Source organism: Pseudopipra pipra, chromosome 2, assembly GCF_036250125.1.
Source record: "Pseudopipra pipra isolate bDixPip1 chromosome 2, bDixPip1.hap1, whole genome shotgun sequence".
NCBI lineage: Eukaryota > Metazoa > Chordata > Aves > Passeriformes > Pipridae > Pseudopipra > Pseudopipra pipra.
The window spans coordinates 108068349-108095410 of NC_087550.1; positions in this window are offsets into that span (position 1 = coordinate 108068349).

Genomic DNA, 27062 nt, shown 5'->3' on the forward strand with positions numbered 1-27062 from the left:
TTTTAGCATTCCCCCTCATGCAGTTGCCAAACCCTCTGGCCAAAAGCACTGAGACATCAAAGGTCATTTGAGCCAATGATTACTTTTGTCAGCTGGGTAGTTTCTTTCACTTGGCTAATTAATCATGCTCTGCATATTTCTGAGCCTTCAGTCTGTCTTAGGGAAACAGTATGTGTCATTATTGGTACTGGGTTTATTAAAGGCACAGCAAAGAAAGTAATTTGCAGATCATACAAAATTACAACTACAAAGCACAACATCCCAATATTGGCTATTGTATAATTGACTGAATGGATGATGGAAATATTTTGCTTTTCTTGCAACTCAGATGTTACCCAGTGGGGCATAAAAAAGGACAGGTAGATAAATCTGGAAATCAGGCAGTTTTAATCCTACAATCTTGTCAGACTGTAATTTGATTTATAATAATTTTACAAAATTTTCCTCTTAGTATGCTGTTACAGTTGACTTTCATACCATAATTTAAGCTAGGAAAGAAATATGTTTTGAAACATGAAAGACTGAAAATCCTAAGATATCAAGGACATAACTACAAGTAAAATGTCTAAAATTGTGACAGTATTTTTGAGATATACATATTCTTGTGAGAAAATACACATTTTGTGGAGATTTTATGCAGCATACTTCAAAATGCCCATTTGTAGCTACAAGTTGTCTATTGTTTATTTCGCAGTAGGAGTTAGTCTAATCTTAGCTTAGCATTCTTCTACTACTGTGAATGTAAAAAGCAGTGGACAGTAAAACCAAATAAATAAACACAAATAAACACAAGAAGCAACTCCTGTGAAAAGCTTGCAACTTAGATCTAAAAATTTAAAAAGACCCTAAAGGAGTGAGGTACCTAATATCTAACTGTGGATAGTAAGTTCAGTTTTTAATGACTTGTCTTTCCTTTGCCAGTGGGGATTTTTATTTTGCAAGACTGGCATAAGCTGTAAATAGAACAGGGTTTCTATTTTGTCAATCAAAAATTGTAAAGATTAAAGAGCATTCTTAAGTTCATATTTGTGGGAGATCTAAAAAACCTAATTTCCTGTTCTCCTTCTAGTTTTTTACCTGCAAAGCTATGCTCTTCTTTCCATGGGACACCAGTAGCTTTAGAGTTGTGTTTAGAAATGTGTCTTCCAAATCCAAAGAAAATGTTAAAAGATATGCAGGTAAAGTTAATCAATATATCAGAATTTAATTAACAGACATAGGGGAGGCTGAATCTTCTACTATTAAACTCATTAAGTGTTTCCCATAAAAAGGCACTTTATCAGATGTTTGCAATATTCTTTCTAAATTTGATCTATTCCACCTTGGGCAAATACATTATTTAACAAGTGTTTAAAAATATGCAAATATTTTATCTGAAAGGCTGTGTCTATGCTGTGATTTCATAGTTGGCAATATCAGGAGTGGCCTTCTCATGAAAATATGCTGACAACTAGACTAACATAAAATTTTGAAAGTTGGAAGAATTACTTAGGTTGTTCAGCTGGAAGTAACTTCTTGTCTGCTCAGCCCACATGGCTGAGAAGACAGTGAGTGCACCATCTCTGCAGGAAGAGAAGCAGCTTCCAACAAAGAGCTGTGAGGATTTGAGAACATCTTTTCTGCAAGGAACTGTTCCCAAGGATGCTTGAGGTAACTCAGGTAATAAAATTCAATATGGAAAATTTACACTTCTCTCTCTCTCAAACTTCGTGAGAGTGATTAAAAACCTGCACTTTCTTTCCCTAAAAACCTTCTCTTGCCTGTGGCAAAGTCAAATGCAGAACAGTCTCATGCAGGAAGAAGGGAGAAGTCCAAGACTGGACCAAGGAAGGGTCTCCTGTGATGTGAAACTGTGAGGAGCTCACGGGAGCAGGGGGAAGGTGAGCCCTGCTTGGAGGAGAAGGCTGAGGCATCTCAGGAGACAGGACTGGGGGAAGGAAATTTTGAAGAAGGCAGGGGAGACGTGATGATACCAGAGAGAAACAAGCAGACGAAGGCATTCCCAGCAGAACATATGCCCAGAGCTTGGAACAGAAAACAGGACTCCAGTTTTAGGTTTCTCTGCTATAAGCTGATAACCATGAAACCTGCTGTAAGGCATCTTGCCCCTAGCTGAGTGTTGCTCTGCTGAGGAGGGGATAACTCTTCTATCCAATATTCTGTCAGCTCAGAGGGCCCAGGTCTCTGGAACAGAGGCACAGGCTGTAGTAGCTGGATAATTGATGGGTTTTTTTTGTTTCTTTCTTGTTATAAATTGGCAATTTCAATGAAAGAAGCTTAAAAATGCAAAAGAACATTGTTAATGATTGGTTAAGAATTGGGTACCATATATGTTTTAATTTTCTACTGCTAGCTGTGGATGTTGCAGATATGGTTATCTTTATTTACATGTTGCACACTATTTCATTTTTTTCCAAAGAACCCAATGGCACTAACAGCAATAGATGATTCTTTAACTGAATCAACTATTTTCTAGATATATTTATGTATTTATTTATGTATGCTCTGTGTGCATTTTTATGTATTTATATATTTATCTTTTCCTGTTTAACAGTGGCCTTGTGTCTTTTTATACTGCACATTATTAATTCCCTGCTATGAAAATAAAGCATTATTAACTTCCTCACAGGGTTTACTATAGCTATCTGCATTAATGTGTCTCAGTGCTTGACAGTTATTTTGTTCACATCATCACAGTGGTGGCTGAGATGAGAAGGAATCAAATCCCATTCCACAGAAAGCTCTGGAATGATTTATGTCAAAAACTTGTCAATAATTTTCATTATGTCATTTGAAAGCCTTTGACTTGATAGTTTTGATAATCTATTTCTACATAGCATGTAATGCATTCACAGCAGTTGCAAAGACATATCTCCAGTGTCAAGTTGAATTGGTGGTTTTCTTCTGCAAGTAGCAGAGCCGGGATGGGTCTGTGCTTTGCCACAAGGACAGAATAAGCCAGAGGAAGAGGCAGAGCCATGGGTGTGGCATCAGAGGAGGGCTGAAAGAAAGACATTTTTGTTTCTGGAAGCTTCAGAATTGAATGGATTCTGGAGAACCAGGCTCGCTGCTCCTGCTGCAATCAGAGATAGGGCAAGAGATTCAGAAATAACTTATATTTCCAAGAGTAGTTTTACTTCTTCACAGCCACAACACTTAGTGCCCTACATCCCCTGAGTTTCTCACAGTCACAGTAGAAGTCTGCTTATCGTTGCAGGACCTTGACCAAGGCAGAGCAGTCAGTGGGGCATGGCCACTTTGCAATTCTCCTTTTTCCTTGTTCTTACACTGCTGATCTGATCAAATTCCTTTCTTATGTATGCTTGGAGCCAACCCTATTTATACCACTGCCCAAACAACGTACATAGTTCTGTATGTTTGACAAGTCCTCCGTCAGATTTCTTTTGCTCAGTATTAAAACCTACTCATTTTAAAAAGCAATCAGCACTTACTTCATTAGTGCATCATAAAGTTAAGTTTTTCTCTGCCTTATAATATTAGCTGATACAATAGGTGTTCCCAATATTTCAGTCCAATTGTTCCCTTTAAGAGACAACAGTAATTGTCAATCAACTTTCATTATCTGAAGTGCTTATTTTTCAGCCCTGATGAATATTTTTCTTTTCCTTCTTGCTTAAAAAGCTCAGTTTGGAACATCATATAAATTCATTTGTTGTTTTTCTGCTTTTAAATAATCCAGTTAGAAGCCGTTTTGCCCAGAGATAAATGCTGTTCAAAACCACAGGGGTGGCTATAAAAAAAGCTGTCAGAGGTACAAAGAAAACTGTTCATCTACCGTATATAAAGACATGAAATGGAAAAGTCAAGAGAGAGTAGTAGGGAAAGGTCAAGGAAACTTCAGAGGAGTCAGATTAGAATGAGCCAGAGGGAAACGAGGTGGGGTGGGTGAGACTAGGACAGCTTTTCAAAGGAGAATGCAAAGAGAATGTCTTCACATGTCTAATAGACATGGTTTTGATCAGATTGGTATCTCCCCCTTATATGTGCGGGCCACTGGCTTTTTCCAAACGTGCCTCAAGCACAGGATATTAACTTTCTTTTTCTTCTCAAAGTAACACATTTGGAATAGTGAATTCTGTAGAGACAATAGACCAAAGAATCCACATCTAAAACTCATTTTAGAGTATTTGAGTTTAAATCAGCAAGACTCACAGTTGGGGTAGATAGCAAAATAACACTTCTATCATTCTGGTGAATTTACAGAGATAATTTCAATAGGAACATTAAAGAAAATGGTAAGATTGTTTGTTCATGGAGAGAGGAAATGGCAGCCATCATTAAGCAAGCACAAAGAAAACAGGGAATCAAGCAGCGAGCAGAAAAAGAGTAGCAGGAGTATGAGGAGAAAAGGGAAAGAACAGAAATATTCAGCAGTTCCTCAGAAATATGTTAGATTCGATCTGCCTTCAGCTTTAGTCTGCTAGTTAACTTCACTGATATTGTAGCTAGCTAAAGTCCTGCCAAACTACTAAAATTTGTATCTTTAACAGGAGACATGCCTCCCAGTTTGCCAGCAGTTTGCAATTTACTGGACACAAAAAAAAATTGTGACAGACAAGTCTAGAATTTGGGCTTCCCCTTCTTCTTCTGGGTACCTGAAGGAGTAGCTACAGCCTCAGTACCAAGTACTGCATATGTGAGGAGCAAAAAGAGCTCATACCTTTCCAGTCATGTCTCCTTATGAAATAAGTTATCTGTCACTGCCCTATTAGGAATCCTTAGATGCAACTATTCACATCAACCCCTTGAGATCTGCTTGTGGCATAGAAATCCCCTGATGGCATCCTGTCTCATGCATGTCCACTTAAGGCAGACAGGCTTTGCAGTTTTTGCCTGTGCAGGGTTAAAAGCTGTGCTTGCAGCTGCAAGCTTCAGTCCTGTTTTTAAGCTATGCTCAAGACAGACACCTGCAGAGCCTGCTGTAGAGTTGAGTGTATGCCTAGTGCAAATTGAGTACTGCAAGATTTTTACAGCGAGTCTCTAAAGAGTTCTGCTAAGCATGTAAGAACATGGTTATTGAAAGGCTTTATAAGCTGATCAAATCAGTGTAAATAATCAAGCAGAAGTAATGGCCACCTTTATGTCCTCAGGATTAGTTGCCCATAAAAATTGAAATCCACTGTCTAAAAAAACTGAGACAATATGGCTCTTCAAAGAAACAACTGGAGATGCTGCAGCTTAGGCAAACCGTCTATTTTTCTAACTTTAGTCTTGAAAACATTATGAAATGTTAACTGCAAGCATTACTGCTGTCTCTGCAGATAGATAAAAGGAGAGCATGCAGTCACCAGATTACTACAGCATGCTGCTTCTCTTGCCACTGTCTGGTGTTAAATTTTACCCAGCACTGTTTACTGAGGTGCCACACTGCAGAGAATAGAGAAGAATACTCTTCCTTGTCCAATTTACTTTCTAGCTTTGTATCTTCAGTGAAACCCTGATCAAACATAAGCTGCTGCTTGAAGTAGGACATATTTGTTTACTTTATTTTTTTTATGTATGTGTAAATGTATTCCTTAATTAATTCACCTGTTTGCTTATCAGTTGAAAGATATTTTTGTTCTTCTTAAAGAAACACTTGAGTCCGTGCTACTACAAGGTCTGTACGTTTTTTAAGTGGGCTTTTTTTCAGAAACACAGGAATTCTACACTAAATTGAAGAGAAAGCAAGGGCTTTAGTCCACTGAATCAGGAAGAGCAGTTTTATTAAAACTGTATGAGCACTCTGATGCAAAAGGTAAGTGAAACATGGTGTCCATCCCGATCTTTAAAGGTTTAACGGGATTTTCATTTCTGATATGGCATTGAAGAAGAGTTCATTTTTCTGTTTGTGGCTCAGGATGCACAAAGTAAACATGTCCCCAGGAGAAAAAATAATGTCTTCAGTGCCAACTGTGAGTCACGGCTGGCTTGATGAGAGAACACGTGAGGGAGCAGCGCCATCTACGGGCTATATCCCTGCATCCCTCAACAGGGATAGTTATCACCTATATATCATCTATATCTCCTTCAGGAACAGACATGTATAAATAAAACAGGGTCTCTCAACAATCTGCTGTATGTATTTTAATACCTATTGGGGATGTGCAGAATAAATTTTATGTTTTCCATCATTTCTTCCGGCTATGGGCTCTTTCTGGCATGCCCCACAATATGAGGGAGTTTCTGGAGAAGAGAGAGTATCTTACTTTGGAATTGAAAAATCTGCAGGGCTGCACAATGCTCTGAGAGCAAGAGTTTTCAATGTTGAAAGGAAAATCATTCTTTCAATACCAAAATTTAGCAAAAAAAATCTTCAAGGTTGAGGAGACTTCAGGTGAGTAATGTGTATCCATGATTTCCTACTGGGAGAAAAATGTCTCCAGCAGATACCAAAACAATGATTATGAAGAATATTTAAATTAAAAACTGATTTGTTGAATTTAATGCCAGATTTTACTGTGGAGCCAGGGTTTGTATGGGTTAGACCACTGCACAGATGGGAACAGCTGGTCCTTATATGCTATGAAAAGAATGTCATTTTTTTCAAGGAAATACATAAATTTCTGAGCTCCTTTGTGAGTTCTTGTGCATTGTTGCTTGTACTTGTTCTCTGGACATCTGTATTTGCTCCTGATAGGGACGAGATAACCAACAGTGGACAACAGTGGACTTCTTCCTCACTCAGTGCATCCATTACACTTCTATTTATAGAAAAAGCTAAGGAGGCTTGCAAAAACTAATCCTAGTACAACACTGAAATCTCAGATGCAAAGGAGTAAAAAAAGCTAATAAAGGCCTAGTAAACCATAGTTAATGTTAAACAAAATAATGGAACTTTCTCCACTGGAACATATGCAGAAATAAACATTTTATCTTACTAGATGTTTAAAAAAAAAAAAAAAAAAAAAAAAAACAAAATGTAAGCATGCAGACTGGAAGGCTGAAAAGTCTGCTGCAGCAGAAGATATCACAGAATGAGTAAATGAATCTTGTCACTCTGAATTTCTATTGCACAGTGATAAAAAGAATCCATTAAAGTGATTGCATAAGTAGGCCTATTACCTCTTTTTGGGAGAACAAAAATAGATGTTTTTCTACATTTGCCCCAGCTCTTTAAACTTGTGAGGAGTTTGTAATTGGCAGCAATGTAGACACCCCATCTCAGTTGTTGAGTAAGAAATATGTATTTTCTTTCATTTCATTTTATACCTAAAACCAAATTCTCATGTTACTCATGAACTGTGTCAGCACAACTAGTCTTAATATTGCTTTTTATTTTTCTTTTATTGAATTTAGGATTTTTCCTTATGAGCAGACACAGATGTGCTGCCCACCACCAGTGTTTTTTACTTTCTTTTGCTTCTTACAATCACATTTTTCTTTGGCCTGTAGAAAGGCAGCAGTCTTGAAGTGGTTAGTGAACAACAGATAAACTGCATGATATTCACATGGTACCAGTCTGAAGCTATTCTTTTTTTCTGCCTTCAAAGGAATAAGAGACCTGATACCCTTCATTTAAAATGTGTTCCTTTAAAAGCTATCACATTCCCCCTGGAGTTCTCATACAACTTCCCATCTTCTCAGATATAATCAGAGAAGACTTGCAATGTTAATCTCAGTTCTCTTAATCAAAAGAATGCAAATTTTGCTGCCCTATCACTGTTTGACATCAGCAGGACTGATTATTACTTAGGGACAAGGGTTATGCTAAGCCTGTTCTTCCAGTGTAGAAATATTTTATAGCTTGACACTGTTTGTAATATGCCATCATATTTCCCTTCCTCCTCATCATCATCACTGGTAATCATAAACCAGAATCATGGAATCACTTTGGTTGGAAAAGACATTTAAGACCATTCAGTCCAACCATTATCCCAGCACCACCAAGTCCACCAACAAAAAAGGTCCTCAAGTGCCACACCTACAGGACTTTTAAATACCTCCTGGAATGGTGACTCAACCACTTCCTTGGACAGCCTATTCCAGTGGTGGACAACTGTTTCCCCAAAGAAATTTTTCCTAATATATAATCTAAATCTCCCCTGGTGCAACTTGAGGCCATTTCCTCTGCTACTGTCACTTGTTACTTGGGAGAATAGACCAACCCCTACTTCACTACAGCCTCCTCTCAGTTAGTTGCAGAGAGTGATAAGGTCTCCTCTGAGCCTCCTTTTCTCCAGGTTAAACACCCCCAGCTCCCTCAGCCGCTCCTCACCAGACTTATGCTCCAGACCCTTCACCAGCTCCACTACCCTTCCCTGGACACACTCCAGCACATCAGTGCCTTTCTTGCAATGAGGGGCTCAAAACTGAACATGGGATTTGAGGTGTGGCCTCACCAGTGCCAAGTACAGAGGGACAATCACTGCCGTCATCCCACTGGCCGCACTATTTCTGATACAGGCCACAATGACATTTGCCTTCTTTGGCCACCTGGGCACACTGAGAACTCATGTTCAATCATCTGTCAGCCAGCACCCCCGGGTGCTTTTCCACTGGGCAGCTTTCCAGACACTCTTTCCCAAGCCTGGGATCATGGACTGGGGTTGTTGTGACTCCAGGGCAAGAGCTGGCACTTCACGTTGCTGAATGTCACACAACCGGCTTTGGCCTATTGATCCAGCCTGTGCAGATCCCGCTACAGAGACTTCCTGCCCTCCAGCAGATCAGCACTCCTGCCCAACATGGGATTGTCTGCAAACTGACTGAGGGTGCACTTGATCCCCTCATCCAGATCATTGATAAAGATATTAAACAGAAGTAGTCTCAACACTGAGCCCTGGGGAACACTGCTGGTGACTGGCTGCCAGCTGGATGTAAATCCATTTTCCACCACTCTCTAAGACCTGCCATCCAAGCTTTTTTTACCCAGCAAACAGTGCACCTGTCCAAGCCATGAGCAGCTAGTTTCTCCCTGCATAACCTTACAATATCCTTGTAGTCCTTCTGAGTGGCAGGGCACTCCTTCAGAAAGTCATAAACTCTCTTTTTATTCCTGAGTTCCAGCTAAATCTCTCTGTTTAGCCAGGCCTATTTCCTTCCCCTGTTCATGTCTGACTCAGCATTATCATTAGACCACACAGCAGTGGTACTGAATGTCCATTTTTATTGCATAGACAATATATATCCTTTTCCCTAACTGTTTTATTCCTGCTAGGAACTTTAGGACAAATTTAAATTTAATGCAGTGTATGTTTTCTATTGTGAACTACATGTATCTGCTCTGGAAGTGGCAATTGATTAAGATGATGTGCCACATTGTCTGCTACATACAGACTTGTTAAATTTTTGATGCATGTTTCTGGTTGCTTATAAAATAATGCTGCTTTTTCTGCCTATATTCTGCTTAGGACCGTTTCTACATTTCCTGCTGCTGTTTTTAATACTGTTCACATATTCCCTAGCTGCTATGAATGGGAGCATAGCAACCATTCTGGGTGGGAATGCTAACTGAAAACAGCTAAAACATGGAGATATGCAAGAGAATCAACTATTCAGAAATCAGACTGTGGGGCCAGAAATAGATTACTAGTAGTTTACTGCATTTGACTTAACCTCAGTGGTTTTCTTCAGTATTACTTTGACCTTTTGAAGTTCATAGTACTATTTATAGCACTACAAAGAGTCAGTATTATGCAAAGGTAAATTCCTAATACTAGAACTGACAGTAAACATCTTGTGTAAGCTCAACTTTTTATTGATGAATCAGGGATGTGTTTTAGTGTGGTGCAGGAATAAAAATCTGAGATACAAACAGGAGCTGTAAATGGGTATTCCATTATCTTCAAGATTACAAATATACCAGCCAGTTTCAAATGTGATAAACTTACCTTACGGAAGAGGTTTTTACTTATCTAGTCATCTCATCCATCTCATCCATACTGGGACACATTAACTCTTACCCAAAGTATTCTTCAGATATATGCAATCTACAGATTCAAATCTTAAAGTTATTAGAAGTAAAGAGCCCTACTACCTAGTCCACCTTAAAATATGCATACATTGAAAAGTCAGATTTCAGAGAAATGGATAACAGAGAGTTGAACAAACAGTAGGCTGTTTTTCCTTCTTTTTGGCTTAAACTAGAACAAAAATTAAATCCTATTTCAAAGTTCTGAGAGGTTTGTACTGGAACAGAAATTAAACCAGCTGCAGTCACAACTGAACTCAAACTAGAATAGGGCAAAGGTATTTGTTACATAAAACACAGAGCTCAGATGCTGAAGAACAAGAATGTGATCACAAGGTGAGTTTATAAACTCAGTGATGTTCTGGTAATTTTACTCTGGTCATTCTTATGTCTAATACCCTCCCTTTGGTCCGATTTCCTATCAATTTAACTGTAATATCCATTTGGCCTATGTAATATTTCATAAGTGAACCATGAAACACTGAAGTCTAGCAGAAGATTCATTAAAAAAAAATAGAAAATTTACAGAAGGTACCTTCCTCCTGCTGCACTTTCCAGACAAGCTAACACCAGCCAAAATTGCCCTACCCATAAAGATTTTATTTCATACTCTCTATCAGGCTTGAGATAACATTACTGAATCTGACTCAGAAAATATGAACATTTAGAAATTGATTCTGCCCCTTTTGAGCCTTTGCAGCAGAAGGTATCATTCAGGGAAGCTTGGATGAAAACCCAGGCGTATGGAAGCTGCCCACAGTCAACTGAGAAAGCCTTGCACAGCCTTCTCTGGAACCTCCCTGGGAACAAATGGAAGAGTGGAGGACGAGTGAGAAGAATCACACCAAGTGTTCCAGGACAATTTCAACTGGTTTGAGGCCTGATTTCTATCCTGAAATACTTGTTTCATGCTGTAATTTAGTCAGACACTTTCTCGGAACAAGCAGCAGAACCTGAAAGCTATGAATTTTATGCTGGTAGATCCAATATGGCATTTTTCCAATAAAATGTTTAGAAAAATGCATTTTTTGCGTTGTCATAAACCTTTATATTTAGTCTTTCTGTCATTCCTCTTAATCTGGGCATGTTTATCAGCATCATTCCTCTTGGACTGCCTCTGTAGGGATATAATGTATTCTGATTGCATAGTACCTATTCATCTATAATGCTGTTGACTCAGTTTCAGACATATTTGAACATTTGGTAGTTTAACCTTGAAATAAATGGTAGAGGAACATCTTTTCACCACACCCAAATGTGTTCCTGGCTAATCATCAGTTTTGATTTCCATTTGTCTGTCATTATTATAATTCCATTTTTACAGCAGAAAATCTTCCTCTTTAAAATACTGTTCAGAAATAAATGACACAACCATCATGCTTAATATACACTCATTTTGTGGGGGTGTTTGCAGTGAGAGTGTGTGTGTGTGTGTGTGAATGTATGTTCTTTATGAAATTTAATCTCAAACTGAAAATCTCTGCTGAGGTTCCAGGCAGAAATGCAGCTGCTTATTTCCTAAGGGAAACAGCTGGCCCTGCTGTACCAAAAGCAAAACAGCTATTTGGCTTCAACAGCATCAGGATTTTGCCCTGCTTGCACTGGAAACTTAAAAGACATGAAGGTCTGAACAACTATTTTTATTTCACAAGGCATAGTGTGCATCCTGGGTTACACAAGCTGGTGTTATTCATCAGTAATTACCTACATCTAGTAGGAATTAGGTGCCATTTTTAGGAACAGCACCTAATAGGAACTACTAAGAACTACAGCTAGTACAAACATTTTTAAGAACATTCAGAAACACATGAGGACTATCCATACCATGTTTTTTTCTCATGTGGGTGCAGTGGTGCCTCATGTAACCCAACCCTGTACTAACAGAACTCAGGAAACAAGCCTCTTCACAAAACAGTTTTCAGGTGTCACCTGAGCAATGGATAATTACTGCCTGGCATGTGCCTATATAACCCTTGAAAACTGAAACACGTAGGGGTTAAAGAATCCAGCTTCATAAGGCCATTGTGGTTCATAAGTGAGAAGCTGTGCCACTCTAGATCAGAAAGTGTGTGAACCCTTGTCAGCCATGCACAGGTTTGAAATGCACTGGGGAGATATGCATAAGGTGCTGAAATTAAAAAGGTACAGGGCCAGAGAGGCAGCACTTCTTATTATCACATGTCCTTATTGCTATATATCTTTATTGTTAAATTACATATTTCTGCACAACACTCTTACTGGACAGCTCAGTAGGCTATAATTTATATCCTTTTCAATCTACAGCAAACTTAAAGTGCTGATATATTTTTTATTTTAATTTACTATGTGAAAAGGTTTACCAATGAATCTTGCAAGCCTGTATAATAGGTCAACTGGCCAATAGAAAGAAATCTTCTTATGATAATGATACATACAATGCAGACTGTTAACATTTTTCTCTGGAAGATTAGGTATTTGGCAGTAATTTGACCAAGTATAGTGGACTATAAAACTGAAAAGTTAGAGGATCTATGGTTGCCAAAAATGGAAAAGCATTACATATATGTGATAATAGCTAATGAAAAACTTTTATGCACTACAGTCTATATAAACCATACAGTCATAACTAACCAACAATTAAATATTCAGGAAAAAAAAGAGTTCAGTCACATGATAGAAGAAATGTTAATTTTCTTTACAATTCTGTTGTTACTGAAAAAAGGTAAGCTTGTTATGAAAAGATTCAGTTTCATTTACCTTCCTTGTTTACCAAAATATTTCTTCAAATATGCTCCAAAATTTTTAGATTCATCTGTGTTACCTGTTAGATCTCCAGGAAATCAGGTTTTTAAGTCAATTATAGCAAATTGTATAGATATGATTTTTTTAAAATATAAAAAATTAATTATTTAGAATGGAGTAAATTATTTTGCTAAATCTTAAATATTGTTTTGAGATTCTTGCAGAAACAAGAAAACAAATCTAATTTTACAAAGTATTTGAGTAGGTACAGTATTTAAGTAGGCGTTTTTATACTATATTTGAGCATATTGTGAAGTATGTATGGACTTTATTATGTTCTGTATTTGAATGAAAGGTTCATATATTAAATCAAGAGACTGTACTACTACATTTTAAGTAAAAAAAAAACAAGTTGTTTAAAATAATCTAGACTTTCTTACCACACAATCATAATAGCACCTAGAACCAAAGTGACACAATCACGTCAAATTTTTCTCAAACTTAGATTGTGTCTGCCCCAGTAACACCTCCTTTAGTTTTCTCTGCAGGTATCACTGACTGTTTTAGTATGGCTTTGTATTCTGACACTGATTTTCCCAGAGTGCTTTTTTCATTGGTTTCTCGCAAACTTAGCAGCCAGCAAGGTGATTGCCTAGTAGATTGGGTTGATTCCTTTCCTTCTAAATGATAGGCTGATTTTAAGTTTCTGTTAGTTTTTGACATTTGACACTGTTCTGAAGTGCCCACTTAATGAGTTCTGAAAATTTTTCTGGTATGTGCAAATTCAGATTTATTTTTTTTAATAAAAATTTTAGACTTAGAAATTAGATATGGAATGCTACTATCTCAGGGGAAGGAGAGCTTACTAGTATAAGCAGGAGGGCTTTGAGGTAAAGTAATAAAGTATTCAGCTACCCTAAAAAAATGATAAGGATGACAATAATATAAGACAATAAAATAATTTGTAATTTTGCAATAATTGTTCCTTGAAAAGTCTGTAAAAAATATGAGAATAATTAATCAAATAGAAAAAAAGCACTGAGGCTTTAGGAAGCTAATACAAAGCAAAAGTTGTCCTGTCTGCCTCACAAAATAGATTAAAGCCAGTAAAGAGCATAAAATCTGCAGAGTTGCCTGTGAGGAGTCAAATCTTTTACTGATGCTTGACAAATAATAGCACCTGAATATTATTGTATACACTAAAAAACATTCTTAAGATTGGGAATTCAGAGATGTTTTTTATCCTTCTGAGCATACAGAATTCTTATTTGTTGCTGCAGTAAGCCATCTAAAAACATCAAGGAAAATGAACAGATGAGATGAGATGATGGATAAACAATTTATTTAACCATACCATGTACCACTGCTGTTGTTGTATCTGCAAAATTCCCATTAGCATATGCTAACGAGCATTTCTTATCAGTCCCCAGTAAATTTAATGTTTCTGGATATATTTATCTATTTATTTGTTTGTCTCAAAATTGTTCTTTCAGGGCCTTCAAGTACAGTCAAAAGTCAATATTGCAATTCTCCCACTTCTTGCCCCGTTCCAGTATTTTAGCAGGGTCCCAGTGACTCTTTCACTTGCTCAGTTTTCAAAGCACTGCCTAAGGTACAAAACCTGGTTTTTACCAGTTTCACATTTCATATCTGGCACACTGAAGCATAGGAGAAGAAAGACTGTTTAATTGTGCTTCCCAAAAGCAGTGATCTGTTCTCTCCCCTGCCACCTTCTTAATGCATTTTTATTCTCTTTATTACAAGTGCAACAAAGATTATTGTACTTTCTCAGTAGGCTACAGATAGCTTACAAGAAAATTAGTGTCTTTAAGGTGGTATATCAGTGTCTGAAAACCAGCAAGAGGGCAAGACAGTTGGATTTAGATCTGGGACTTGAGAGCACAGAGTCTCATATGCAGAGAGGCTTTGATATTGGTAATAAATGGATGCCCAACAAGAATGAGTCCTCAGACAGTTTAGGCAGAGATTTCAAAGGTGTCCTTCGACCTCTTCCTCTAACCCTTGGACACACACTAAAGCATGCTGTTCCTCAGTAGCTGGCAGGCAGGTGCCATTTGACAGATCCTTACAAGAACTATGTAGTAAAAGGTGTTATAAAGCCATGTTAGTCTACCCTTCAGATAAACAGCAAACACCTGCATACAGTGAGCTCATTTCTAGGTTGTTGTGGGACCCAGCTGGCTGCGAAAGGTAGCTCCTTTGTTCAGAGCAAGACATGAATCAAAATTTCAGATGTGGGTGTACAAATTGCATGGCTTCAAGTTCCCAAAGCAAGAGGTAAGTTCTGTTTTGCTTGCAGAGTAAGTATTTGGTGGCATCATCCTGCGTTACTGTTTCACAGAGGTAAAATATATACGATGCTCCAGTAGGAAAACAAAGCCAAATTTACACTGCAGCTAAAATAGAGTTCTCAGACCTTAACAAGAGTGAAAGAATAAGACCTGGCATATCCTCAGCAATCAAAAGAGGTGCAGGAGATGTGCCACAGCTATGCTCTTGCGAGGGACCAGACCTTCCCATTATAGTGCAGCAACATGTGATCTGGGCTACAAGCTCAGCTATTTTACTATTCCTGCTAGTTACTATTTATACAGTATTGCAGTCCAAACTGAGTCCAGAATAAAAATTTACTGCACGAGTATAATACTAGTGTGAATATATGCAAGCATATAACTTTATATAAATTTAATATAGTTATATTTACATAAATGCATTACATATTTGTATTTATTAAAAGTAAATTTAAGTATACAAATATATATGCTTATCTTGAAATAACTGATTGCAATTTCAGAGTTATGTTTTCTACATAACTTAAAAAACAATGCTCTATAGGACACTCATCTAATGAACTGTATTTGAGGCACTTTCCTGTATTCGAAGCAGCCATGATAGAACTATTTTTTATCAGGTTTGTTCATTTGGGCAATGTGCAATAGGATACAGAATGAAAACTAAAGTACTCCTAAGTCAGGTATGCAGTTTTATTGGTATGTCCTTCAGGACTTTTGTGCTTCCCATTTGCATTAATATTACTGGAATAAAAGGAATATTTCAAGATTTTTTTCCTTACAACAGAAAATTCAGACACGTTATTCCTTTAAAAATTAAAAATAAAGTTTTATTTCAAAATTGGAAAGTACTCATCATCATCATCATGGCTGGGCTTCACAAATGAAGATTTGGGAAGGGCTCTACCCACGTTTGTTACAACCACACTGGTGACTAAAAAAGCCAATACGAGATAGACACGTCCAGTTGCAAAAGGCACAGCAGAAAGACTCCTTAGATGGTAAATTCTGCAAGACATGATTCTTTCTGCGATATCTTTTCTCCTCAAGGGTGATCCTGCATGCTTTCTAAAAAGCATCAGCAGCATTATAGATGGTGTTTCTCCAGACCTCCCGATTGGAGGTCAGAGGAGACCAGTTATGGTGATCAATATGGCCAAGGTTGAGATGTTGTTTCAGGGAGTCCTTGTATCTTCTCTTTGGGGCTCCTCTCTTGCAGCAGCCAGTGGCAAGTTCACCATAAAGCAGGATCTTGGGGAGGTGGTGGTCCTTCATCCTGGAGATGTGCCCTGCCCAACACAGCTGTGTTCTCATCAGCATGGCCTCAATGCTTGTGATTGCTGCTTGTTCTAGAACAGATGTATTGGTCACATAATCTGACCAGTGAATGTTTAGGATTGTACAAAGGCAGCGTTGATGGAAGCGTTCTAGGAGACACAGGTGGTGGCGGTAGATGACCCATGATTCAGAACCATATAAGAGAGTCGACAGCACTATGGCTCTGTAAACACTGATCTTGGTACTTTTCTTCAGGTGTTTATTTCGCCAAACTCTTTTATGAAGCTTTCCGAGGGCACTATATGCCTTTGCTAACCTGTTGTCTATCTCTCCATCAATCTTGCCATCCGAGGAGATGAGGCTCCCTAGGTAATTAAACTGCTGAACTGATTTGAGCTCTGATTGGCCAATGGTGATATGGGGATGATGGAAGACTTCCTGAGGTGCCGGTTGATAGAGAACTTCTGTCTTCTTTAAGCTGACTTCCAGCCCAAAGAGCTCAGCAGCATCTGCAAAGCAGGATGTTAAACGCTGCAGAGCTGCTTCTGTGTGGGCCACAAGGGTGGCGTCATCAGCATAAAGCAGCTCCCAGACAAGATGGTTTAAGGTCTTGGTGTGGGCCTTCAGTCGCCTTAGATTGAATAGACTTCCATCAGTACGGTATCGAATGTAGATACCGTCCTGATCATCGAGGTCCGCCGTGGCACTTTGGAGCATCATGCTAAAGAAGACTGTGAATAGGGTAGGTGCAAGAACGCAGCCTTGTTTCACACCATTGGTTATTAGAAAGGGCTCAGAAAGTGCATTGCCATATCTGACTTGGCTGTGCTGATCCTCATGGAGTGATATGATCATTTTAAGGAACTTGGGGGGACAACTTAAGCATTCCAAAATCTGCCACAGACCTTTCCTGCTCACAGTATCGAAAGCCTTGGTGAGATCAACAAAGGTTACATAGAGACCTTTGTTCCGTTCCCTACACTTCTCTTGCAGTTGTCTGAGAACAAATACCATGTCTGTGGTACTCCTGTTGGCTCTGAAACCACATTGGCTTTCAGGTAGAATTCCTTCTGCTATAGCGGGTATTAGTCTGTTCAAGAGTATTCTTGCCACTTCAGATGGTGCCCGGAAAATACTATATTTAAAATAAATATTCCTTTTTAAAAAGAATTTGTTTGCTTATTTTTCTGAAACAGACTATGATGCCTGTTTCCTAATATTTCAAGTGGAAGGGAAAAGGCACACTTCCATGAAATTTAGTGTTCTACTGAAGTAAGGGAAACAGCAGCCACAAAATACTGCCTGGAAAAAAAAGAATTAAACTCCCTTGTGGAAAATTGCACTGCTTGAGGAGAAATTATGTATTGGTTTAAACCCTGACATTAAAATACCACAAATTTCCTCTGAGGATAATAATTGTATTTAACAAGATGCCCCTCATACTGTCTTTATTTCTGATGGCAGCAACCTGTCTTCTTTCACTTACAGGAATATGCTTGATATTATAAGAGAGGTAGATGCAATAAGGGAACTGCTGGTTTTATGCACAACTATCAAAGCAAAACTGTTTTCAAAAGGATTTTGGTTTGTCTTTTTTCTTACTTCTCTTGGAATCTTTAGCCTCAATGTGCCACAGAAAAGTTGCTTTCCATTGATCTGGGAGCCTGTGTGAACTTAAATGGATCTTCTAGGAAGGGGACCACTGTGACCTGTCCACTCTGACCAATGTGGGGTGGCCTGTAAGACTGACCTGGTCCACATCCACACCTGCCCTGTGACTCCCAGAACTCGTGGTACTCAATTACAGAAAGATGCATTCCCTTCCCTCCTTTCCCCACGTTATCTCAGATTTCCAGATCACATACCTTTCTGTAGCTGATAGTGCTCTCTTTTAATTTCTTATGGAAATCATGCAAATGTAGATGTCATCTCATTATGTAGACTGTAATTATGTTTCCCTATGGACATGTAGGTTTGACACTTGGAATTGTCAGCTTCTATTCATCGTGTTAAGGAGATAACCAATTATACCAATAATAAAGGAGAAAATTTCCAAGTGCTTTGGTCCAGCCTGTTTACAAAGCCAGATGGACCATAATGTTGTGGGAATTATTGAAGTTATCAACTGCAAGGAGTGTTCAATGCATGCTCTCTGAGAAGGCAGTAGGAAAAGAGAGAGACAAAGAGTGTATTCACTTTCTCATAAAATAGGAATTGCAAATATCAAAGGAACTTTCATTCTCCTTTTCCTTGGTATAGCCTCAAAATCAGAGCTGAGAGAGGGAAACAATCTCTATGACCGTCAAATACATGAAATGTTGGCTTTTCTACAACAGATTTAGTAAAGTATTAACTTAACCAATTATCAGCAGGTTTGGTTCTGTTTGGTTTTCCCCACCAGTGTCAGGAAAGAATCAAGACCCCAGAACTGCAGCACAAGCTGCTTGTGGCAGAAGCTGGGACATAGCAGGGACAAAGATCAACCCCACATAGAAGTAGAGCTGCACAGGAGGACCTGTAGAGTGAAACACTGTACTGAAGACCTATTATTTCCACTGTAGGGCTTAAAGATGCTTTACATTGAACTGACTCTAGTCTAGTCCCATGAACTGGTTATCTGCAAGCACCAGAGCTCATCTCCTTGCTTAGTTTCATCTGAAGGGAATCCATCTCCTGCTCTTCAAGACCTTTCCATACTATGAGCCAAAAATGGAAGCAACTGGAAAATTCGCTGTCAAAGGTAAGCTCCCAATCCAAATGATGCTGCTAAGGATGGCCACTCTTATGCTGAGTGAAGGCACAGGAGCACTTAGATAAAGTCTTTTTTTGAAAATAGGACTGCACATCCAGCACCATATTGAGAGAAATAAGAGACTTTTTAGGTGCAAAGCAAAATTACTTATTTCTGGAAATATCACTTCAAGAACTGCAGATATTTTAAACTAGTCTGAGGATAGATTGGGGGTGGACTTAGTTTGGGTAGGGTATGTCTATATATATATGAATTCCATATATATAATTTAATCCTCTTTTAGGCTAAAAAATCCAGGAGCTCTGAGTGAAATATTTATGTCTGTGCGTTTCCTGACTCAAGAAAATTCTGTTGGTTCCAACTTTACCATTACCATCCATCTTAAAAAAATAATATTCAGAAGGTAACTTAAGAAGGAGGTCCTGGATTTTTTCTATCATTGATTTTTAAATTAATTTTAAAAAACTTCAAAGAAAAGGAAACAATATACTTGCATAATCACAAAAGTTACAACACTGTAGTCATTATCTTCTTGTATTTAATTTCGAAGGAAATAAATTTTACACAGGTTACAATGCTGAAGGGGAAAAGAATATGAGCTTGTAATCTCTTTTATTTTTGTTGTGAAGTAATATACCTTAAACAGCAGTAAACATTCTAATGAAATAGCAACCGAAGCAGTAGTGCATAAAATTAATATGCATCAAATGACAAAAAGGCGATGATCAGTTGATAGGCTGATCCATAAATTTTGCATGCATAATTCAAATGATGTTTAGCAATTTGTAGATCTCAGTTACAGCCCTTTTTTATTGCCAAGTCACAAAGTATATTTGTTCAAGTAATAATATCACTTCTTTTCATGGCAAAGTTTAAACAATTCGAATGTCAAGAATTGGATCCACACATGAGTGCATGGCTGAGGGGAAACAGGTATAGTAAAGATTTTACTGAATACAAAAATACAAAGACAACACAGCAACTTGTCACTCCCTTTTTTTTTTTTTTTTTTTTGCAATATAACTTCAGCATAACTTCAGCTCCTGGAGCAAGGCTGATACTAAGGCTGAGACATATTTCAGTTTTCAAGTTGATTACTTGAACATTATCGAGACATAAATGCCTGCAACTCAATCTGTGAATAACAAAACCCCGCAGATTGCCTCTAAAGAAGAGTTGGAAAGGGCTGAGATATAGAACAGTTTGTATCTGGTATAGAAACAGTTTATATTTAGTAATTGAGAAGGAGTCTGACACATTCTGCTGTTTTCAATTTATATCCAGATAGGAACAAATTGCTTTTTTTAATATACAAAATCTTGAGCTTTAGGCCTTTGAGCCTAAGAATTATAACACAGGCACAAAGTAATTCTGACCCTTGAGTCTTCAAGCCTAAGAATTATAACACAGGCACAAAGTAATTCTGACCCTTGAGTCTTCAAGAACAATCAGCAATGAAAATGGCACAGCAATGTAATGGTGACAAAAATATCAGGGAAGAATATGTTGCTATTATATATCTGAGAATATGGATAGATTCATCAACAAGGGGGTGAAAGCAGAAAAGGAAAAGGCATGCAGCAGATTATTACACAGTCATGCACTCCTCTGCTACTTGGTGTAAGAAGAGCACTGAAATTAGATATTTAGAGAGTTTAGATTTCACTAACAATTTTTTTTTTTTAGAAAACAACTGGGTAGCTGAATAGAAAATAACACAGTCAAATGGACTTCAAAGAGATAGTATAAATGTGGTTATTATTATTTAAGTATTAATGTGTCAATGGAAACTATCACCACAGCTTTTAAACTAAATAATTTCTTTTACCGTGGGCCTTTGAGGAGTCTCTTCCAGAGAGACCAGAATGCCTGAGAGAGGCCAAGGTAAGGTAATATACTGGCTAACTGAAGAGTTATTAATCAGGAGAGAATATCCAATGGAAAATACTTTCTGAATGTGTCCAAATATTTCACCCACCATTACTGAAAGAAAAGTCTAATGATGAAGCTGCACCTAATACAGAAATTCTGTTCACAGAGAATTTCAAATTTTTCTTTGTTTCAAATTGAAATCAAACATAGAATTTTTTTACAAAATCCACAAAGGAGCACTTTGAGGGGGGGAGGGGAAGAATGATGTCTGTCAACCAAACCCACATCTTCCTATTTCATATTGTTCAAGTTCAATTGTAAAGTTAAAGACAAATCTAGACAAGCAACTTGAAAAAAATGAATCTCATTTCAGTCACTTTGAGAAGGATATTTGACTAGCAAAAAAATTAATAGATTTCCTTTCAAATAAAATTACTATTGAATGCACATGATTCCTGAAGCTTTATTATTGATAGAACAGCACAATCTCAGAGAATTTAGCTCTTCTGACTGAGAAGCTCCATCTAAAGAAAGAAGGCCACTGGGGCTCAAATATTAGGGAAAAAATGAAAAGCATCACCTGAGCTAGAAGCCTGTGCCACCTACAGACGCAGAAGACTTCATGCAACTGGACTGGTCAATGGGCCCACAGAGATATTTGACTGTGAAACCCTGGAAAATATAGCTGATATACATCATATTTTTGAATATATTCTCCCTCTCTAGAGGCAGGGTATGACTTACATAGTGCTCCAAATTATGAGTAAAAAAAATGTATTGAACTTATTTGGAATTCCTTTTGGACACTTTTAGTCACTTGGAATGAAATCCTAGTTATGCAGAATTTGCTGGGTGGCTGGATCATGTGTTTTAAATAGTCTTGATTTTTTTCCACTCGTTAGTGTCTATTTCAGAATTGCAAACTTTCATTTAGCCTTCTTAGTCATTCAGATTCTCTCTTACTGATTAGAAGAGAATGATTTAATATTGTGAGGATAAAAGTGGAGTTCTCAGTGTTATATATTTTTTTCTTTGATTACGTGCTCTCATTTTCCTGCGATTTTATCCCTTTGTCCTCTTCTATTTGATTTTCTTGCTGAGTATCCATTGTAATAAAGAGCCACGTTCAATGGAGTTGCAGTGAGCGATTTAAATAATAGCAGGTGTAGATGTGTAGGAATTTTGATTGTAATGTGCTGCTGTGAAGAACTCATGCATTTATAGTGCAGTATATTTTGGAAACCATTATGGCAATAAGCCCAGCTTGAATGTGCCAGTGGCAGTGCTGCAAATGTATAGAGCTGATGGAATTCATTTCAGTCACTTATTCTTGAGGTAGGATTAGAGGAAATTTTGATCAGTTCATGCATCTCCAATTTGGCCTGCAGCTTTGAGCCCTGGCTACAACAGAGCTCTCAAGCTGAGCACAGATGGGGCTGGATAGTATCTGGGTGAGAAGCTTCCAAAAAAATCGAAATGCTGCAGTGTGTAGGTGTTGGTAACTCACTAGGCAGTTTGCTTCCCTCGGGTCTGCGCCTTACATCCCTGCCTTTCACCATGGTAGAAAATGCCAGCTTCTTAGAGGTATTTCCTTTGAAGATAAGAGTTAAGATCAAGTTCCTTATCAGTTGAAAATCCTATTATGTGTTCTCCACTACTTATGTCTACCTTCAGCTCAAGCAATTCCATTACATTTTGTCTGCTTTTCCCCATTTCATTTTCAAAAGAAGTAAAGGTAGAACTGCTGTCAGTATAAAACAGCTATGACTGCATTTTGCAAAGAATTAGTTGAGGCTATCTGTATTGGAGGAAAGAGGGTCTTGTTCTGGATATTAGCCACAACCAAATGCAAAAACTCACTTTTATACATATCTGTTGAAAAACTCTTACTTTACGACTGTTGCTTTGATAGTATAGTCTCTATAATCTCTTCAAATTGTGCCTGATTTTGTAGTTTGAGTCAATCTTTATGTCTCAAAACACTGCTTCAGTTGTGCTAGAGGACTTCAGGTACAAGTTCTAGCTGCACTGCAGCTGGGAACGCTTTCAGCATGTTATGTAGGCAACTATGACTTAGAACTTACTATTGTGTGAAGCATTTGATCACCCACTGGACACAATGTTGAACAAGAACTCATATGGAATGCTCTGGGGCAGAGTAGAGAAGGGCATTTTTTTCAGGTACTTGACAGCATTTCTTTCCCATCGGTTTTAGCACTACTTTGCAATCCAGGGTAGGTGTCTCTCAGATCCATTTCTAACACATTTGCCACTTGGGAAACTCTGTTAAGCTCTTCAGACACGAAGGAGGGTTTTACTGAGTTCTCTCACACCAGAACTGTGTGAGGAAGCTGGAAAGTGAGTTTGATGCTCATAAGCTGTGCTGAAATACCGCTGGGAATGGGGGGTGGGTGAAGTAGTACCACTGCTGTGTGAAATGTCAGTCATGCCATGGGCCAAGTTCTGCTCAAGTTACTTCTCCAGCCTCTAGAAAAATCAGTGGAGCTCCAACTAAGAGCCTCGTCTTAACTTGATTTTAATGACATTGTTTTGTAATTACACAGTGGATTGCTGAATATTTTCTGATTCGTGTTGTTTACAGGTAAAATGTGTTGGATAGGGTATAATGGAGGAAGTAAAAATGACACTGTGAAGTTACATGGAGGAACATTACTTTTATGAAGTGCTTAGGAATCAAGAGCTGCCTTGGCACCCATTGACACACCATCATCACATCTCCTCAGTAACCCACCCCCAAAACTAACAAATGTAGACAAGATGATAACTGATGTAATTTTGGTGATGAAACTATCCATGATCTACCAAAATTTAGTCAAGAGATGTTATCATGCTGAACTTCTTCAAAGAAATGCAGAAAAAAATCTTTTCTGAAGTGGTGGAAGTGCATTTTGAACGATGGGAGACAAAGCAGCCTAACAAGCAAATTATATCTGTAATAGAATGGCCAAAGCTATCATATATCACTAAAACAAAAGCACGTGCAATATCAAATTTTTCTCAGAAGGCAGGGGCTTAGGAGGGCTTATCTCTTTTATTCTCATACAGTTGAGAGGTTATTTCAGTCTTACTGGATTTTTGGTCCCTGAAGTTACAAGACAAAATTAATATGGTAGGTTATCTGATAAAAGCTCACCTGCACACCCATGAAAGAGCTCAGAGAGACAATAGAGAGCCCAAATAATAGCCTGCCCAGCTAAAGCTAGGCCCATCCCTGGAGCCATGAGCGCAGAGGAACACAGGGGTACAACATCAGACAGGGGGGAACCTCAACTGAAGACTCAAAGGGAAGGACATCCTGTCTGGGCCTTTCCAGGGCTGCCCCAGCAGACCCTCAGCCCCACTGTCCACGTGTGAAGCCCGTCACCAGGAGTCATTGGGAGCAACTCTCTGAGTCACCTTTTGGATTAAAGGTGGTTGCAGTCTAGAGGTGGGAAACATCATGAGATAAAGGGGAAGAACATTTTAGAATTGCACGGGATTTACTATGGGATATTTAAAGGAGAAATCAAAGATGAGAAAAAGGAAGGGATTTGGGGAATTCGGGGAGGAAGAAATGGAGGCATAGGGAACAAAAGGGTCCGTTAACACATAAGCAAGGTCTGGTCAGTGCAGTTTTCTGGCCTTGTCTCGCACTTGGTCATCACAGTCTGCCTGTCTACTCATTAAAGTTCACCTTCAACTGCTTTGCAGGAAGGGGCTCTTTACCTCCCGTGCGTGTTTCCACCTGTCTACCTGTCTGGGAATCTGTGGTGCCACCAGCTGGAGTGGGGGCTGCAGCCTTGGGAGCTCACATGTCCAGGTGCCCTTAGCTGGGAGACTGAGCCAGCCTAGCTGCTGGATGGGTCCACCCTGTGTGTGCACACAGGTACTCACACCAATGGTCTGCTGTCCTGCCCAGCCAGAGAGGGGACAAGGACATGGACACTGGTGATATCTATGCTTTGGGAATGCCCTGGGCGTCTGTCCATGACCTGCTCTGCCAGCCATCTGTCTGTATGTGTGTAAGTGGGGTGCATGCATGTGCTCTGAGCCTGCTAGGAATAATTTTTCATCCTTGTTATCAGTTGGACCCGGGGACACAGAGTGGCAGCAGCCTTGCTTTCCTCAAGCTGTCAGATGCAGCAAGATATATTTTATCATGATATATTTGGAATTTCCAATACTAAATTTCTCCAATAGAATGAATACCAGTTTTTAACAAGTCTGAGCAGGTCTGCTGCTTAGCTTCCTGACTGCAGTTCTTTCCTTTGAAAGGACAGCTTTATTTTACTCGTCAGAAGTAGTGCCTACCCTGAGAGTCTGCTGGTCACCATGATAGCCAGGAGATTCTCAGTCAGTTCTGGCAAACATAATGTGCAGATTTAAAATTCCTCATTAAAATTAGCCAAATACAACAGTATATCTTAATACACCCTACCATTTAAGTGTTAGATTATGAAATGTCAGACAGCTGAGTTACAAATAGAAGAAGGTTTTTCAAGTTAAAAAGACTGCTTGTATGTCTAACTTTCAAAACTCCACGTGTAAGAAGTGATTGCTTTTCTAAATTAATAACTAAGCACATTAATGAGGACTTGCTTAGATACACAAAACTTATGAGAATGCATGTGCCTATGATAGTACTGGAAAGTGTTCAACAGGTATCATATCAATATTCATATGAAAAATATTTTGAGGGAGAAAACTATTTAAACTAAGAAAAAAATTAATACTTCAATCGAGATTAAAAAAATCATGTTTTAAGGAAAACTGAAGGATGTCACAGAATGAAATAGCTAAAGATGCTGACTTTCATGAAACAGCACTGTAAGATACAGATGATTTATATTCACTCTGCAGATTGCTGCAAAAAAATCCATAGATGTTTAAAAACCTTAATTGGCTATTCCAGTCTCAAGAGGGAGAGGGAAAATAAGCCTTTATTGAAAAGTACATGAGCAAAAAGAAAGCTTTTGATAATGTCAGCATGGGTCCCAGTCATTCTTTCACAGGCTTAAGGTGAATATTGATTAGTGAAATTTCCTTGCCTTTTGGGCTGTGCTTTTTTCACATTTCTGTAAGGAAGTTTTGAAACAGGCTTCAGCTGGGGTTTTTTCTTCTTATTTTTAGTATGCATATGAACAGCATCTGCTTTCTTCCCCAGCAATAGCAATGATACGTTTCTACTGCCTCAGTTCTAACCAGCTTAATGTGCAGAAAAGCACAGTGTTGCACGATAACAGCAATTCTGCAGAGCAAAATGTTGATGGAAATGGCAGGCTGCTGTTAGAGGCAATGATGGGGTTATGGGAAGCCCAGACTCTCTGTGAAAGGAGTCGATGAGGGTCTCTGGGAAAATATGGAGCAGCAACATCTGTGTTTCACTAAGCTTTCATGAGAGAAAGTGTTCTGGATTTATTTTATTACAGGCTTTTGATGAAACTGAGATGGCACCACTGAATGTTTCCAAGATTAGAAATGTTAACATTTCCTTCACCACATTTGAGAGCTGCTTTTGACAGAATATGGCACAGCAGACACAGAGAGACCTGCTGTGTTGCAGATTTTGCCAGGCTCTGTAGCAGCCATCATATGCTCCTTTAATCTTTCTGCTTTCCTCTTACTTTATTTCATTTCTCCTCTTCTCTAGCAAATTTTCTGATTTATAAAATTCTGCGTTATTTGAGAAGTAAAAGATCTGCAGGAATGATAGTGTTTAACTTTTGATGTAAAGTACTCTTCTTTGGGCATGTTGCAAACAAGATTAGTGGTTTTCCTTTCATATTCTCTGCATACTAATTCCAGCAGAACCAACACACAAGCACGTGGTTGCTTTTCCTCTTTTCTTTCCTTTCTATTGTTTAAGGCAGTTTAAATAACTAAATTAAAATCCACTGTGAAGTGGAACATGTTTCTCTCAAGAAAACATAGTAGTGGTCATTGAGACAATGGCATGTACTGATGTTGTAATGAACTGCATTTCACAGAATCAGGGCAATTAGGCACTGAAAACTACCCATCCACCAAGTTCACCCACCCATAACAACAGGTTAGAAACAGTCTCTCTAGGGAATTTCTAAGTATTTAGACCAGTCTTATTTTTAAATTTCACAAGTGTCAAGACCACCTTGAAAATAGAAATACCCAAGAGATATTTCAAATATTTAACATCAAGCATTTAACATCAAATACTACAACCATGAGGTTAGATAAG